At 28.9% G+C, this 19,438-nt stretch overlaps 1 long non-coding RNA gene across 1 annotated transcript; it reads right to left on the bottom strand.

The window, feature by feature from the left end:
- Window positions 1–14,472: 14,472 nt before the first annotated feature.
- Window positions 14,473–15,312, bottom strand: LOC111241228. Its single transcript, XR_002667060.1, has 3 exons — window positions 15,248–15,312; window positions 14,591–14,774; window positions 14,473–14,512 (listed from the first exon to the last, which is right to left on the bottom strand). It is a non-coding gene; the product is annotated as an uncharacterized LOC111241228 (long non-coding RNA).
- Between the last annotated feature and the right edge of the window lie 4,126 nt (window positions 15,313–19,438).

The raw sequence follows: 19,438 nt of genomic DNA on the forward strand, positions 1-19,438 counted from the left end.
CATTTGTGTGTGAAAAGGAAACTCGTTGTTATGGTGCATGGCTTGTGCCACAAGGAGAGAAACCGTCAACGATCCATGTATTTTCTCACAACGTAAAGGATATATATTATATTATAAATTTAGTAACGATCCGCGGTTCTCACACGTCTTACACTATCACGGACTCAAACGGTGTCGTTAAAATGTATACCAGATGCCGTTGATATACTATAATGACGTTGTTTAACGTAGTGGCGATTTTGAAAAATGCTCGTAAGGAAAAAAAAAATAGAGATAATTATAGTTTTAATTTCAATGAACTTGTTTACTTTTCACTTTATAGATTATTATGGTCTTCACATTTTACTGGCAAATAAATAATGACTATATTTTTTATTCGTACATTATACAAATTTCTTTAAATTATTTTAGGAGTTTTGGATGGATGAATCTCAATTCCAAAATCTTGTGGATCTTTAGAAGTGTACTTTGATAACATCTGTGTCGGTAATTAATATTATTGAGTTCATAAATTATACTATTTGGAAATATATTACGAACAATATTTTGGAGACCTATAAATATATTATAAATTACAAAATTTAGGAAATATTACAGATTATATAATTAAAATATGTTACTAGATTCTATAAACCAAAAATTCAAATTTTTGAATTGTATAATTTAAAATGTTTTTGAAATATGTAATCTAGAAATATTTTAAACTGTATAATTTAAAATATATTTATGGATTATAATTTTGCGACTAGGTACCCACATAAAATAACAAAAAACAGTGAAATCGTCCTCATAAGTAATTAAAAAGAACTATCAAAAAACTTTTAAAAGAAATACTGATTTTTGAAATCAAATTTTCGTTAAGTGCATGAAAGATATTAAGATCTAATATGTCCGTCCTAAAACGGATCAAGTTGTTTGAATTAAATGTACATAATAAATGTAATTTTTAAAATATTTATTTTTCTCTAAAATTCAAACCAAATTTTTTTTATCAAGAAATAGTATTTAGGAAATTATTTATTTAAATTTGACAATAAACACAAGGTAATGATGTTATAGGTGTGGTTGAAAAATTATCAAAGATAACACTCTTCAAAACGGTGCTTATTTATACCACATCTTTCTAAATATTTTCTTTTTGTGGCTAAAAGAAACAAAAAAACGTGGCCTCTAAACTAAAAAAAAATTTAGTTTTTTAAAATAACATCTAATTTTGATTAACATTTTGTATTGGACCACTTATATCATTATTTCTTTAAGTTAGTGTTGTTGTATTGGTTTTAATTGTTTTATGAAGTAAATATATTTTTTTTTTTTGTGTCACGAAAACTCTATCATATTTTTTATTTTTCATAAGAAGAAATATTATAACTTTACAAAATCAAGTTTGGATAAACGAATTCGGATGACATACGAATATACATGAAAGGTAGTAGATATAAAAACAGTACAAGTACAACTTGACCTGAACAGCAGATAATTAAAGAATAATGGATGAAATATTAAAATTTATTAAAGGCGAAAACCAACCCGACGAATACACTGTTGGAGTAATCATGTGCTGCATTTAATTGCAGTCTCCTTACGAAATTCAAGCTTAAATATACCATCAATTTACTCTTTTCTTTGATCAGTGCTGTAAAGAGTATCGAATAACGAAGGAAGTGGTACAAGAGTTAAAAAGCAGGAGTCGTTCGTCCTCTATTTTCTAAACAAACATGGAAAACGTTTTCTTTTTATTCATATATTACAATGAAATCTCTTAAACATATAACGAAACTATGATATGAGAACATTAGAAATTTCACGTACCAAGACTTAAAATCAGGAATACTTTGTTCCGTGTATGAATATCAAGTTCTGCAAAAGAGCCTTAATTTACTCTCAGTTACACAGAAAGTTCCTTTATGCAATTAATGGTCTATAAATGGAGTAGATTGTAGTCTCGACAATAATCACATTCAGAACAAATTAGAACAGAACATGTATTCATATTATTCATTAAGAATGAGTTCATCAAGGAGTCTTAATGCCACCAAGTAATAATAATAATAATATTATTATTATTATTATTTATTATTAGTATTATTATGTTTATTATTTTATATTTGTATTTAACTTTTAAGTTTATAAAATGAAAATGGTAAAAACACTATATATTTTGTAATATACCACAAGTTTAAATCTAAGTTATGTGAATGTTCTATTAATGTAGAAAGAGAAAGATTGTTGAGGATAATGAGAAAGTGTGTGAATACTTCGTTAATGGAAAGAAAAAAAATTGTTGAGAATAATAGAAAAATGTAGAGTATTTTTTGAATAAAATAAAATAATAGAAAGATATATAATATTTTTAGAATAAAAAAAATAGTAAAGAGACGCAAGATCATTTGTATGGTGGATGGAGCAACACTCCTCTAGTTTTAGTAACTAAAAACGGAAATCATTATTTAGACGTCTGTTTTAATGATTAAAATAACCAATTTCTTTTTACAATATTTAAATTTAATAAATCATATTTATATAAATTAATAAAAAATATCGTTTAGTTTGATATTCGTGGAACATTTATGTCACGTAATATTATTTATAGAAACGTTACCGTAACAGGGATGAAATTGTAAAACTATATATTTTATGTCTCCATTATTACATTGTTTGATGATCTGACGCAATAAATGGATGACGACATTGCTGTAATTTAGGAAAGATGTTATGTTCGTTGGTCTATTTTTGATGTAATAATGATTTGTTATATATATAAATATATATAACAAATCATTAAATATATTAAGGTTATTATATTTTATTAGTTAATTTATTAAATTGATTTAATTAAATAATTATGACTAAAGATATAATCAAGAAAAAAAATATTAGGTTTAAATCTTTTTTAGTTTCTAAGTTAAGTTCTGATGTTCAGTTTAGTCTCTGCTTTTAAAAATGACAACCTTTAATCCTTATGAAAAATGTATCAAATCAGTCCTCATGACAGCACTTAATGAACAACAAATCACAGGTTTTCATACCTAGGTATCCAATATTTTGTGATTTATTAACGGAAGGTATTATGAACAACAAATCACTTAATGAAAAACTTGTGATTTGTTAACGGATATGACTGATTTGATACATTTTTCATATCATAGGAACTAAAGGTTGACATTTTTAAAAGCGAGAACTAAACTGAACATCAGAACTTAACTTAGGACCAAAAAATGATTTAAACCAAAATATTAAGTGTCAATCTCTTAATCAATCAACAAACAAACCCACATTAAGATTTAGGGTTTAAGATAACTAATGGATCAAGTTTCATATGTAGACATGAGTCTCATTAGGTATCTTGTTCCAGGTTTAGGTTTCAAAAAAATATTTTTGCAATACTTAATGAACCACACATCGAGCTATCAACGTCCTTATTTCAGCAAGCATTAAGATTAGAAACAAGAAAGTAGCATTCGGTGGAAGAGACATATATAAGCATTAACACAAATACATAAGAATTCAATGGCTACAAATACTCCTATAAGATGGTGTTGGTTCTCCATTTCCATTGAGAGCCTCAAGCTTACAAAATAAACATGGAAGAACTTATGGAAGAAGGTAGTGTTCCCATGAGCCCTAGCAGTCCTCCAAGCTCTGCACAAAGTGAATTTGTGCTTCCAAACCACCAAAGACACAACTCCCTTCAAGTTACAAGAACATAAAGGGCTTCACTTGCCATATCAGCAAATGGCAGCTCGATGTATGTCTTCATAAAAGCCAAATTTTCTCTCTATAATGCTAGTGCTTAGCGGTGGATAGGAGGCGCTTTACGGTATAGCCTCTGTAAAGAGCTCAACGAGAAGGAGGTGGCGCTCGACACCACTTGGACTTTAAGATTTTCCTTTTTGATGTTCTTCTTGCTTCTCTAGGTTGGCAAGTTCTTTGATTTGGTAGATTGTATTCCTATCTCAAAATAAGATACAAAAGGAGGGAATTAGAGATATAAATTAGTAAGTGTAGCCCAAAATATATGTATTTACAAAAGGAAGATAAAAGTTAGGATTAAGAAAGTTAAAACCTAGAAGAATTGATTTTGTTAATAAAATGTGGCTCAACATTCCAGAGGTCTTTAGAGGTGTTATATTTGAAGAAATTACAAGTGTCAAAAATTTCCTTGCTAAGATTGAAAAATGTTTTGTGAAAAGCGATAAGGCGTAAATAAATACACTTCTTTAGAACTTGATTTTCATGAAGTATCAAGGCAAAACAAAGTGAGAGAATACGTACATCATGGAGATGTCTTCAAAACTTAAGACATTAAAACATAAGTTGTGAGAAGAAATGGTCATATAACTGTCATAAAAAGAAATGGTCTATTAATAATTTCATCTCATATTGTTTACAAGAAGAGGAAAGACTCAAGGAAGAAAAAACCGAAAATATTCAATTAATCAAATTATTTGCAGTGTTTTAGGGTTGCACCATATCCTGCATCACGGTATGTAGCTTCTTCTTACAGCTCTCACTTCCCTCACTTCTATTGCCAAATTGAGTTTATGTTAAAATGATATAATGTTGTTCGTTTAGGGATAATTAATTTTCCTAGAGTTATTTTTGTTCTTACCTTTTTGTTCCATCTCAACCTAACGTTTAAAATAAAATTACCATTTAAGTCATTAAATTAAGAGAAGTGTGTGAAAACATAAAAGAAACAAAGACTTGTATAGTTTTTTCAACTCTGACTTTTCAAAACAAGCGAGAGAGTAATTAGCTAGAACCTGCACCGTTAAACTCCCCCTGCCACGTAGCACCAAACCGCGGAAATAAGCTTGCAGCTGAAGCTACCATTGATCATTTCAATTGCATAGCAGGTTCATCCCGTTCGCATAAACCTATAAATACGTAAATATTTTCATCAATGTTTCAACCCACAAAACCATTCAGTGTTTCCTATAGCAACTTCAATATACGTTCATTAACGCTCCTTCTACAAATCAACCATCATGAGTTCTAAAAACATTATTCAAAGTACTCTTTGCCACACCACAAGACCTGCTCCTCGTACCAATAACACCAATTCTTCCTCCTCAAGATCTTCATCCACAGCTACTATTCAGAAGGTCTTTTCAAGGAAGTATGAGAAGAAGAAATAAGAGCAATTTCTCCTTCATTACGTTCTTTTTCTTCTAAACATTTCATATTATTTCATTACACATTTATTCTTTATGTATTCACTTACGTTCCGTCTCATCCATTGTATTCTAAACAGATTATTTTCATTAATTCAATAGTTCATATTCAGTTTGATACATTAATAGCATCAAATGTTCTTTTCTTACATTCATTTAAACATCTTTCATTTCTCTTCTTCCTCCACCGTTGCACCGGTCAGCCACCACCCTCTTCTGTTACACCGCACCACCTCTTTTCCTCCTCCTCCATTCCACCACCTCACGTGGTCACTCTTTCTCTTTCCCACACTTTCTTCTCAAGTTCGATCTAAAAAACTCAACTTGCTATAATTCAAACATTTCACACGCAGCCCATGACATGATTTTAGAAAAATGAGGTTTGCCAATGAAAATAGTAATGAAATAACCGGTGAATTTCGGAGCAAAGCATGGCCATTTACGAAAACATTTGTGTGTGAAAAGGAAACTCGTTGTTATGGTGCATGGCTTGTGCCACAAGGAGAGAAACCGTCAACGGCGTTAGTTTCTGCTACCTCCATGTATTTTCTCACAACGTAAAGGATATATTATATTATATTATAAATATAGTAACGATCCACGGTTCTCACACGTCTTACACTATCACGAACTCAAACGCCGTCGTTAAAATGTATATTTTGTTTTCGTTGCCATTTTTAACTATACCAGACGCCGTTGATATACTATAATGACGTTGTTTAACGTAGTGGCGATTTTGAAAACAACTTGTGAGGAAAAAAAATTATAGAGATAATTAAAGTTTTAATTCCTTTGAACTTGTTTACTTTTCACTTTATAGATTATTATGGTCTTTTAAATGGTCTTCACCATTTACTGGCAGATAAATAATGACTATATTTTAATATATTCAATATTATAGAAATTTGTTTAAATTATTTTAGGAGTTTTTGATGGATGAGTCTCAATTCCAAAATCATGTGCATCTTTAAAAGTGTACTTCGATAATAACATAATTACTTGCCATATATTTTAATATTAATGAGTTTATAAATTATACTATTTGGAAATATATTACGAACAATATTTTGGAGACCTATAAATATATTTTAAATTACAAAATTTAAGAGATATTACAGATTATGTAATTAAAATATGTTACTAGATTCTATATATCAAAAATTCATTTTGAATTATATAATTTATAAAATATGTTTTTAATTATGTAATTTAGAAATACATTTTAAGTTGTATAATTTAAAATATGTTTATGGATTATTATTTTGCGATTAGGTACCAACATACAATGAAAAAACAGTGAAATCGTCCTCATAGTTAAAAAGAACTATGAAAAAACTTTTAAAAGAAATAAGGATTTTTTAAACCAAATTTTCGTTATGTGCATGAAAGATATTAACATTTACAATATGTCCATCCTAAAACGGATCAAAGTTGCTTTAATTAAATGTACAAAATAAATGTAATTTTTAAAATATTTGTTTTTGTTTAAAAGCGAAATTTTTTTATCAAGATAATATTTTTAAAATTATTTATTTAAATCTGACAATACTTAACTTTACTTTTATATAATTTCATTAGAAAAAATCAAACTTACGTAGTTATTTTAATGAGAATAACTTATACGATTATTATTTTTTTTTTCTGTTTCTTTTATCCTTCATGTTTTGTACTTTATTTTTCTGATGTAGTAATTTTGAGCCATTTAATATTGATTAGTTTGAATCCAATACAGTAGGTTTTCTCTTTATTACATGGAATTCAATATCAGATAGTATTAATTAAGTATAGTTACATGCTTAAAATTACAATACCAGAGTGGGCATATCTAAATTTAAAATCCCAAAGCCATATTTAGGCGCTACTTTAAAATAAATATATTTTCTTTTAATTAAAAGACTTCATCTCTTTTTTTAATATGCACTTTTGTTAATTTTCAGTAATTTTTTATTTTCTCTTACGTCCTTCAAATAAATTCTGCTATAGTTTATTTAATAATTTTTTAGTTGTTTAGAAGAAATTGAGTATTAATATACCAAATCTAAAATATATTTTACATTATTTATTTTAAAAATATATTTTAGATTATGTAGTTTGAAAATAGTAAAATTTTAAAATGTATTGTGAATTATGTAATTTAGAATGCATTTAAGGATCACGTAATATGAAATGTATTTCTAAATCTAAAAATACATTTTAGACTTTTCCAACACCTTATGGATGTGGAAGAAAAAAATGGAAGTGCTCTGAACGTTAATTGTCTTAAACTTTGGATAAATTTTCTTCTTGAGCCCATTATAATGGGTGCACCATCATTAAAGACAATTATAGCTTTTAGCTGCTTTCTTTTTGCACCCATAAACTTTCCTTCTGCACCTCATAAATATGAAAATTATAAATTCATCCTTTTAGCTTTTGAAGAAATGACTTTCCAATTGTGTAATCATTTTAACATGTGACTTCATTATTAATTGATCTTGTATAGCTTAAAAATTCTCAAGCACGTTTCAAAATTTGATTTTTAATTATATATTCAATTTATTTTCTTTACCCCTCTCAAATACTAGTTTAGATTATTTTTTAATTTAATGATACAAAAATTCTAAATTTTTTATAACCCTCATTTCTAATGTACATTTATTCGGATGATAAGAACTCAACTAATGTCGATGCACAATTAATTTGTAAATTTGAATAGATGATAAGAACTCAAATAATATCAATGCAAACTTATAGCTACTTTGAAATCAAAAGTTTCGAGAATATAAATGTCACATAGCATCAAACAAGATGCTATGTAGATAATTGTTTATATCAACTATTGCTAATTTAAATCTTGCAGAAAATGTCACAAACTGTTTGGGCAGGTAGCCTGGAAAAGTCTATAATTATAAATAAAAAATTAGAGTGGGAATGTAGCGCAAGGGGCTGTTAAATTATTATAAATGTGAGAGTGAGGACTCTAACCATAAACAGAACCAACATAAATAAAATTAATATAAATCACTGTTATTTTATAATAACAGCCAAAATAAAAACTCTGATAGTTTTTAAGAAATGAGCAGAAAAAAAAAAAAATCTATGGAACGGACCTTGAAGCATATAAATAGTTTATTTAATTAGTGCAACTTTTTTGGCATAAACTTTGGAGGTTATATATATTATAAGAAATAAGTAAGAGAAGATTATAATATATAATTTAATGTAAATATTATTTTATAAATTGATTTTGTAAAATTAAAGAAATTGAATTAAATTTAAAATTTATTTTATAATATTAAAATAATGAATTTAAGTTTATTATATAAGTTTTAAAATAATTAAAATAAAATATTTTGGTCAACAATGTTTAGCAACTAAAGCAACTGAATAAAAAAAATCACAAGAGTGTTTTTTAATTATTTAATTAGTGGTTGACTTTATACCTGCCGTTAGTGACATATATCACTGACCACATCTCTGGCAGATGGCAATTGTTCGATAATTGTTAAGGAAAATGGTATATGGATACCATTTCTTTTTTCTACACAAATTCAATATCTAATATGTTTGTTTTTTTTCATTTAATTCTTTTAAATAATTTTCTATTTGAAATTAAAAATATAATTTTATTAGTGTTATATACCATTATCAATTGCTAAATTTCTTAGCAATTAAAGCACTTTATAATTTTTGCATTTTATTCCCATAAAGGTTGTCAACATGTAGCTAAATTAAATACATTCTTTTGATTATATCTTCTCATATTATTCCAAATTTATTATAATTATCATGGGAATGTTGTAATTCTTCACATTTGAGAAAATTATGTATAAATTTTAGAAGGTCTACAGATTTTAATATTACTATTGAAATCACTCTCACGGACTTTTTTTCAAACCTTGTGTTTCGTAAATATATAAGCTTTATACACTTAAATTTTCATAGTTGTATTTATTTTTTACTCTTAGTACTCCATCATGTTACAGTTCTAATCTCGGGATCTTGAGTTGCTTCTAACTATAACAAAAACTATTTTAAAACTATATACACTAATATTTTTATCAGATTGCAACGTTGTCCATTGTTGGTATTAGTATATTTGATTTTAGATTTTAAGAACCCTCAAATTAGTTCTTCAATGAGTTTCGCCGACCAAAAAGAAAGAAAGTATTCTTCTATTAATCTCTTTCTGACTGACTTCAGAAGTACTTTCCTCACAATTCTGTTATCTCATATTCAAAAGGAGATTTGACTGAAAATCAAAAACAAATAAAGTAATAAAAAGTTACTACAATAAGCCATAGAACACCATGCTTCTGTTATTTTTAGTATCACTTCTTCCAATTTATATCAACCTTCTACGTAAACCTGCATGAAGATCAAAACAAAATAAGTATATGAGAAATGTATACGAAGCAACTTATGGGTGATGCTTACTTTTTGAACTACAGAAAACTAGAAAAAAAAATGGCATAATTCGTAATTATTATATCATAGATAGTACCTTTTGAAAATCATCTATTCTTGGGATAAAATATGTCCTTGGTAGTTGGTGGCTTTTTTCGACCGGAGCTTGACGAAGAAGTTGAGGCAGTGGTCGTAGGTGGCGGTTTTGTAGGGCAAATGGCGTTCTGAATGTTGGTGTTGTTGGAACTCATTTTACGTAAGGGTGTTTAGAAAAACAAAAGTAAAGTTTCTTAAGCAATGGCTATGTGTGGTTTTTGGCACATCACTTCCAATATCGCACAGAGGTATTTATAAGGAAGATTTTAAGCCTTCATTCAAAGAAGGAACTTACCAAGTAATTAATCTGATTGTGATTACTAGGAATATTTTCCGTTTCTATATATATGGTCTGGCATAAACTACCCTGGTTTTTATGGTCAATATATAAATATTTATTTTATAAAAGCTTAAACTATATATTAAAAAATATAATCCCCAAATACAGAGTCTTTGGACTTGAAAGTGAACAATACGTATTCTTTTTTATTACAAGAGACTGATTCAAGGCTATTCACCTTAATTTACATTTCAATTTATTTTCCTATCAAAGAATGAGGTTATAAATATTAAAGTATAGAACACTTGGTCATAAAAACTATAATTCAAAAGTAAAATAAGGAACACGAACAGTTTTACATAATAGAAAATATTTAGCATTTGTAATGAAATTGAAGTCATGCCAACATTCAAAGGAAGGAACTTACCAAGTAATTTGATAGAAATTACAGGAAAACAATATCTTACGTATGGCATATATATGTTGGAAACTATGTAACATAGAAAAATTGACCTTGCATGTGGGAAGCAAAAGATACACTTGATTTATGGTGACTAAGAAAAGGTCGTGCCGTGTGATATTCTTCTCTTTGGTTTTGGTTTGTAGAAATCACAACTTTTTTAGGAAGCATAATTTTCCAATATCACTTGACTTTAATGAGGCATGTCTTTGACTGTTTGACTTTATGTGTGAAACTTTTTAATTTCTTGCTACATCTTTGGGTTCGAAATTAAGGTAGACATCATTGGAAAGAAAAAAAAAAAAAAGTTCGAACCATACCAGGTAACAGATTTCATCACATATTGTTATTTTGAATAAAAGTGTTTATTTGATAAAAAAACAAGATTTAAAAGAAAGAAATATATACAGTTTTTATAATTATTCATAGATATTGACCAAATAATGTAAGTTATCTTTGTTACTAAATATAACTTTTTAGAGTGTAGAAGGTTCCATAACATCGTCCTTCATAGGCCTTTGGTTTCTGCTTTTCCCATTTGTTTATGGTCAACGGAAGGAATATTAGATTTTAATTTTCATGGTCAAAGTCGAATGTTTCTTATGTGAACACATTTTTCGTTTCTTTTTCCTCCCAATTGGTTGTTAATTTGAGCTTGGTCAGAGAAAATTGTCCAGCTTTACACTTGCACATGTTTGTTCAGAGGAAGACTAGTTACCTAACCTAATTTACTTGAATTTTCTACAATTTAATTTCCTATGTTTGAATTGCATGACACCATTACTCTTATTCGAACAAATTCTTCCTAAATTAATGAAGCATGTGTTTCATTTGAAGCTAGCTACACCCCCTCACTCTCCAAAATCATAAATTGCTTAGATAGAATAGGTAAACAATATAAACTTATATGTAAGAACTCTTGATGACTTTGGATTCATATTTTAATTGAAAATGTTTAATTCAAAATAAAGAAAAATTTGTACAATCTTTTTGTTTATGCTAACAACCAAAAAGAGGTTTTTAATTAAAATAATTAAATTAAATAAAAATGGTTCCTTCAGTTAATTAGAAATATTAAAAATTGGAATTATGATGAAAAATACAATCGAACTCTAATGTTCCTTCAATTCAATATTTTTTCTTTTTTTGGATTTGTGAAGTAACATTTTTTGAGTTTGTCTTCCTTATTGAACATGCCCAAAACAGATTATGTCCCCTTGTGTTTGAGTCCATATAGGTGTTGTGTTGTTGTTTTTTTCTTTTACTTTCATTAGATCCATTTATTCCACTTTTGAGAAAAGAAATGAATCTTAATCACAATTTTTTTAACTTTTTTAACTTTTTTCATTTTTATTTAATATGATATTTTTTAAATTTATATTATTAAAGGATAAAGTAATTAAAAATCATAAAAAGATTAAAATAAAAATGAAAAAATTTAATAGTTTAAACATAAGCAATCTGTTAATAATTAATTAAATAAAAATTAAAAAAAGTTGGGTCGAATAGGACGTTTTTGCTTAGCCCTAATGGGAAAGATTTTAAGCAACAGGCTTTTCAAGTGATTCATTCAAAGTCTCAGGATGAGGAGGCGCTCATTCTATTAATTTCTGTCAGTGCCACTGCCAAATTAAATAAAACATACACAGCTTTACCAATTTCGATCTCTCCGACAGTGCCAGCTAAACCTCAGACACGTCATTGATTGCTTATCCAAAGGCCAAACCAGTTTTGCCAATACAAGTGATGCAGAATATGGTGAAACCCTAAAACACTGCAAATAATTTCAACAATACCCCATGGAATTTTTACTGCAAATTCCTTTACTGTTTTTGGTGTTAGCAAGAGAAAAGTGGGAAAGGTCTTATTTTTCTTTAAAAAGTTACAACATCTGAACTTATCATATCTTTATTTTCTTTCTTTGGTATATGTATTTGTATACTTGTATTATTTTAATGCACAAAAATATGAACCAACCTGTTAGTGTATAGAATATTGTTAAGTAAAGTTTTCTTTACCTAAGTTGTGTGAAAGAAAACTTCTTGATTGAAGATAATTACTTAAACTCTCCTATATGCAAAGGAAAATGATATTTTAACACCATTTTTTGACACAATTTTGACACTACACACGTGTCAAAATGTGGTTGGACGATTTCAAATTAAAAAAAATAAACTTTGGTTTTTCTCTTCCAAATATACCCCTGCTTCAACTTTTTTAATTTAAAATCGTCCAATCACATTTTGACACGTGTGCAATGTCAAAATGATGTCAAAAAATGGTGTTAAAATATCATTTTCCATATGGAAATATTAGTCATAGAAAAGTCCATACACATTTCATACTAATACTATAAATACTTCACAAATAAAGGCCTTTTGATCCCGTTGTTATGAGGAAAGGCGTGTGATAAGCGCGGATGCAATTTATTATAATATTGATTAACGTTGTTACGTTCTCAGAAAATACAATACAACTCACACAACCCCTCATTTCATATCTTTGACTGCTTCTTCATTCAACGTGCAAGCTAGCTGTTCCAAAAACCTTAACTTTCTTCTTCCCTAAGCTACCTTAATAGCAGTGTCCCTCGGCAAGAATTTCTTGAATGAAATGCATGGTGGTCGTGTCTACCAAAAAGAAATTGCCTATTTGTGTGTAAATATTGCAGAGATCAGAAAACTATATGCATAATAATTATATGTTTCAGAAGAAAAATACTGGAATCACATGGTAGATTTCTTAATATATAAAAAAAAGGAAGGGAATGATTTTTGTACAATGACTAACAACAAGAATAATCAAGTTTTTACAAGCATTTACATAGCAAAACAAAAGAAATTAGGGTAAACTAGGAAAAAAGTCTCCTCTCAAGTCCTCTTCTCATTCTTCTTTGAAAACACATTCTGAATAGTTGGCAATGGAGTTCCTGAGGATGTTGGTTTGGGGTTATTGGTCGGAGGAGGAGGCCTTGTGTAATACACAAGATGAGTTTGAATCATGTCCTTAGTACTCATGCTGCCTTAAGTAGCTGCTTCAAAATGGGTTGTCAACCTTCGAAGAACTCTTGAAGTTGTTATAAGAAACAATGTTTGGTTTTGTTCATTGAATTTTGATCCTCAGTTTCTTCGGCTGCAAGCTTCTTTCCGCGGTTTCATTGCAAACGTGGCAAGCTTCCATCTATTTTTGAATTGTCAAACGACGTAAATGACATTATGCGGTTTGCGCCGTGTTTTCTTTCACACCATATTTCATATCAAATGCAATTCCTAGGTTATTCAGCTACTTATTCCTCGGAAATTTTCTTACATAATTAAACTTATTAGATGTAAGTTCTACATGTGAATTAAATTAATTTCATAATTAACTGGTATTTAATCTCTTATCATTATAACACAGCACCTCATTTTATATCTTTGACTCTTTCTCTCATTCAACATTCATCTTCATCTTCAACAACCCTTATAACTCTTCCTTTTCCTCAAGCTACCTAATTAATGACAGACCAAGCTGTACGTTTTCACGCACAAATGTTATGGTAATTCACCACGGTTTGCTTCGAAACTAACTCATTACCCAAAACCATGCACCATCTTCCTCCTGCTTCAGTGCACTTTGACATTTCACCTTCCTAACCTTGAACGGAAATCTTTTATGATTGTAATAAATTCACCAAAGATGTCACTGTTTTATTATTGGATTTGTTTCTATAACTTTATTTTGTCCTTAAAAATTTCTCACTGAAAAACATTGGCATAATTAATATAACAACTCTAATTACAAGAGAATCAGGTTAGGGCTTAATTAATGATTTATATGACAAAAATTAAAATGAACATCAACAAAACTGAACTAACCCACATCTCATTATTAACTTTAAATTTTATTATAACTTGCTACATTACAAATCTGAGTAAAAAAATAAATAAACGTACATGTGAATCCCAAATTGTAATTACTTATAACAAAGATCAATATAGACTCTTTTTTTCTCTCAAATTAGTTTGCAAACTATAGACTCTAAACAAGATGGAAATAATACATTATATTTTGAAGTAATAGTATAATTTACTGCTGCATATTTTCCTTCTACATAAGTACTTGCCAGTAATCCTGCAAAAACAATTAAAAAAGAAAACTGATGTAAGTGCAAAGAAACAGGTGCTACAAATTCAGAAAAATTGGTGTTACCTGTTTGTGATTTGGTATTGTTTACTTTCAACGTTTGCTTCTTGAACCCTTTTTTCCTTCAGAACCTTTCTTTTCGCTCACATAAGATGCTGTGGATTCCTTTGATTTCTCTGTGTCTTTGCTAGAACCCTTTTGGTTAGAAGATTTTCCCTCAGTCAAATGTTCGCGTGAGGTTTCATACTCTCTTGTATCATTTCCAGAATAGTGTCAGAGTTTGAAGAAAAGGCATAGAGGACAAAACTAACTCAAATTATGAATATTGAATATTTAAAAAAGAAATGAAGGTGATGAACTACCTCTTGGATCTATCAAGGAGGAGGTGTTAAAAACGGTGACCCACACAAATAATTTTACTCTTTAATCCATTGTGGATAATTTTCATTAAACCTTCTTAACCTTTAAATAGGTGCAAATCGAGCCTTGGACCGAGTACAAATAATAAAAATTGACAATAAAATATCAATTCACTTAAAAATAAAATATACTTATTCTATCATAAAATAATATTCTACTTAAATAAATAGAAAATCATAATTACTCATCTTTATTTTATCTCTATTAAATCAAATCAAATATTAGTAAACCTAAAACTAATAAAATAAGATTTAAACAAAATTATTAATAAAACTCTAAGATTTCAACTTATTCTAACACTACCTGCTGGAATAGCGATCGGTTGATGAGCTCATTCTTAATGAACAATATGAATACAAATTCTATTCTGTATTGTTTTGGATGTGATTCTTGTAACCCTTACTTGATTTATAGACCATTGCATAAAGGAACTTCCTGTGTAACTCAGAGTAAATTAAGGCTCTTTTGCAGAACTGGATTTTCATAATCACACGAAACAAAGTATTCCAACTTTGAAAATTTGATTTCCTGAGTTTAAGTCTTGATAACTTAAATTGAGGTTAAATTTCTGATGTTATAATATCATAGTTTCATTATATTATATTGTTTGTGTAACAGATTTCATTGTAATGTATGAATAAAAAGAAAACGTTTTCTATATTTGTTGTTTAGAAAATAGAGGACGAATGACTCCTGTTATTTTTTCTTTTAAACTCATACAATGTTTTCTATTAAATCGTTTTGCTTTTATCACTTGCTTGAATATTTTTTACAGTACTGAGTTTTGTTTTTTCTCTTTAGATAAATCATTAATTTGATTTTAAATTAATATGATGAGTAAATGTTGAAAGATAAATTGTTAGCGAGTTTAACTGATTTTTCCACTTAATTTCAGAAAGACGAAAGGCCTTTGAAGTGTTTGAAGATATAGTTATAGAATTTACAACACGTTAGCTTATGAATGAATATGAACTGAAAGAAAAGATTAATGATGAGTCATAAGTTGCCAACGTGGTTATAACAATTCAAACTTTCTTACTTACAAATATATAACACCATTGCCTTCTTCTTTCACCTTTTAGGTTACGCGTTCTCTCATCTTTGGTTTTCCGTAGTAAATAAGAGTGAATTGCTGCTTTATTTGCCAAACAATAAAATATTCCATTATTCTGTGTTTTCTTTATAATGTTTTTGGATTAATACATCCTCACATTATTATGAAAACAATTTTAATTGACCAGTAAATGTTTTTGCCACTGTTTGAAAGTTTTAGCGACTGCAAAAAGTGATAGTTAAAATTCTTATTTTATGTAATGTTTTTACATTTTCTCATTCACCTCTTCCTTGATCGATGTTAAAATCATTGGCTTTTTCATGTTTAGGCAACGATTTTATATTCGTGGACAAATTTAGTGTTGCGTAGAGCTAAAAATGTTGTAGTGTATCTAAGACAAGTACTATAATATTGAGGAAAAACTTGAGGAGTGGGTTCAAAGTGAAGAGATATGCAAATAAATTGATAGGCTTGAAGATACTCAACTATTGGAATGTAAGATTGTAGGGGCCGTGTTTAAAATACTGAGTTAGATCGATTGGATTAAACGGCCCCAAACAAGGGTGACCTTTACTCTGTCCTGGTTAACAAACTCTTATTTCAGTTACCTTTCCCTTGTAAAGGACTTTATTTTGGCCATAATTAAGGATGACATTAAAATTAATCAATCGATTAACATTTGAGTTAATTAACCACAAAGGTTCTAGGTTAGAGACTAGGCATATCTCACCTAGACCCATCCGGAAGACCCCATGAAACAAATATAAAAATGTGTACTGATTAGGAGCTAAGACAATTCATTCAATTTTTATTACATTTATTGTCTTTGATGTAATCATGATTAGAGCGTCAAAGTGTCCTTTTACATAATAATAATGTCCGTTTTTACGTCTTTCTGTGTGTCTATTGTTATAAATAAATAAATTTTTTCTTAGTTTTAATTTTGTTTTAGCTTAAGTTTAATGTATTGTTTTGTATTTTAGTTTTTTTATATTTGTTTTATTTCTAATTTCATTGTTTATAAATGCTATATAAGTTAATAGGAAACATTTGTAGTGGAGGAAAAAAAACAACAACTCAAAGTAACTCATGCTTAATAGCACTGAACACTGCAAAGTCAATGAACTACCAAACTTGCAAAGAAACCAAACGTTGAGCTACACAACAGAAGCGTTGAGCGACATAAAAGTGGTGTTGAGCAACGGTTGGACAATGAGTTCCTTTCACGTTTTAACTTATGGTGCTTAGCGATCTAATATGACATTGAGTGACAACACTACTGACATGTCAAAATAAGATATTTAAACATGTTTCTCGTAAGCATTTGGAGAATTTTCTTCCTCCCTCACTTTACTCTCAACCTAGGGTGATTGAGAGAAACCCTTGAAGGTTGTTTGGGGTGTTGGAAAACTCTCTCAATCCTCTTTGGTTATTCAATCTTCATTCATGGTGTTTTTCCCTTCTTAAGATTGGTGAGGAGAGGAGCTATGAATTTGAGGTGTTGATGCGAAAGGAGATACAATTAAAGCATGGAGAAATTGCCAAGAACCTTGGGAAACGACTTACATCTTCTCTATGGTTTCCATTTCTTTCATGTCTCTTCAATTTGTAAAATCATATGTTCTCCACCATGGAGGGCTAACCCTACTTGTTCTTGTGTAATTTTGTGCTATGTTTTTTCAATTCATGTCAGTGTTCAATTTTCATGCTTAATGTTTGTTGTAGATTAATTTCATGCTTGATTTATGGTTCTTGATCTATTGAGAAATATAACATGAATCTAGAACTCAAATTGGATACTTAATGAAGCTTATATGTAAGAATAAAACATTGTTCATTAGTAATGTTAGACTCTTGAACTTAATGTATGATTGCTTTTTTATAATTCAAGGAATTGGAAATCAATGAGTTATCATAGACTCAAAGTTACTAGGGATAAAATTTGAGTATGCTTGTGATTTGATTTTGACATGAATATGCAATTGAGATGAATTTTAATGCATGAAAGAAGTGGATGAACTTTAGTCTCAACAAAATTTTAAATAATGTTACATTTTCTTGCACAATAACTGTTTGATGAAAATATCAAAAATAGTTTCTTGTGTTTTTGTGAACTTTGTGGTTAAGTTATTGAATGTAAGAATTGTCGAATGTTGTATAGTTTTCTTGAGAAAGAATGATATTTATTACTTATTACGTTATAATCGATACATTTACCGTTGATTTTGCAGCCAACAATACACTTTTGTCTCACTAATATAAAGTGAAAGGTAACAAAAGAGAGAAGGGAGAAGAGGGTCATGGTAGGACATTTCAACCTTTTACAAAAACAATATTGTAAATATGCTAGAGTTACGAGGCAAGGCATGTGATAAAGGCATAACCTTTGGTGAAAATCCAATAAAAAAAACCAAGAGTGATGTCGAATTATTTTATATGAATTCATACCTCAAGATGGATAAAAAAACCCCAACACTGATCCCTGTTATAAAACTTAATTCACTGCTAGCTTTTCTTTTGTCTATAACAGTATAGTTGTATTTATATTTTTATAAAATACATTTATATAATCTCTAAATTTAGTTAAACGAATGAATCACATAAAATAAATAACTATATTTTAAAAACAATATGCTAGATTATGAGGCAAGACATGTGGTAAAGACGCGGATTGTTTATTTATTATAATATCGATTGATATTGTTACGGTGAGAGAAAATGAGAACATATAATAGAACTCAGAACACCTCATTTAATATCTTTGACTGTTCCTCTCATTCAACATTCAACTTGCAAGCTACTGTTCCAAAAACCTTAACTATGCTTCTTCCTCAAGCTACCTTAATGACGACTCAGGCTGTGTTTTCACACACAAATGTATGGTAAATCACCATGCTTTGCTTCGAAAACTACTGAGATTCCGCAAACACCATGCACCGTCTACTTCGTACAACAAAAATACGAAGAAAAATACTCGAATCATTAGTACATTCCTTAATATATAAAAAAAGGAAGGCAATGAATTTTTTTACAACTAATAGCAATAATCAAGCCTTTTTACTGCAAGAGAAATTTGAAATGATATCATATTATTTAGAAGTAATTACATAGTAAATAAAGAAGCAAATAAATTAGGGTAAACTGGGATTTAAGTCTACAATGAGATGTTTCCTTTTATGTCTTCTTCTCCTTCTTCTTTGAACACACTTTGTGAGTAGTTCGCAAAGGAGTTCATTATCCTTCTATGGTGTAATAAATAGGGCTGTTCAAAAATAACTGTACTGTACTGCAGTTAACTGTACTATATTATACTAAAAGTATCTGATCCACTTTTACTAACAGTTCAGTATACTATTTTATGGTTCAGTTTTTAAAAACTGAACTTATAACAGTTACAGTTCAGTTAACTGTGAGAACTGTATATACTCTTACATCTTCTC

This window comes from Vigna radiata, unplaced genomic scaffold (genome assembly GCF_000741045.1).
Source record: "Vigna radiata var. radiata cultivar VC1973A unplaced genomic scaffold, Vradiata_ver6 scaffold_264, whole genome shotgun sequence".
NCBI lineage: Eukaryota > Viridiplantae > Streptophyta > Magnoliopsida > Fabales > Fabaceae > Vigna > Vigna radiata.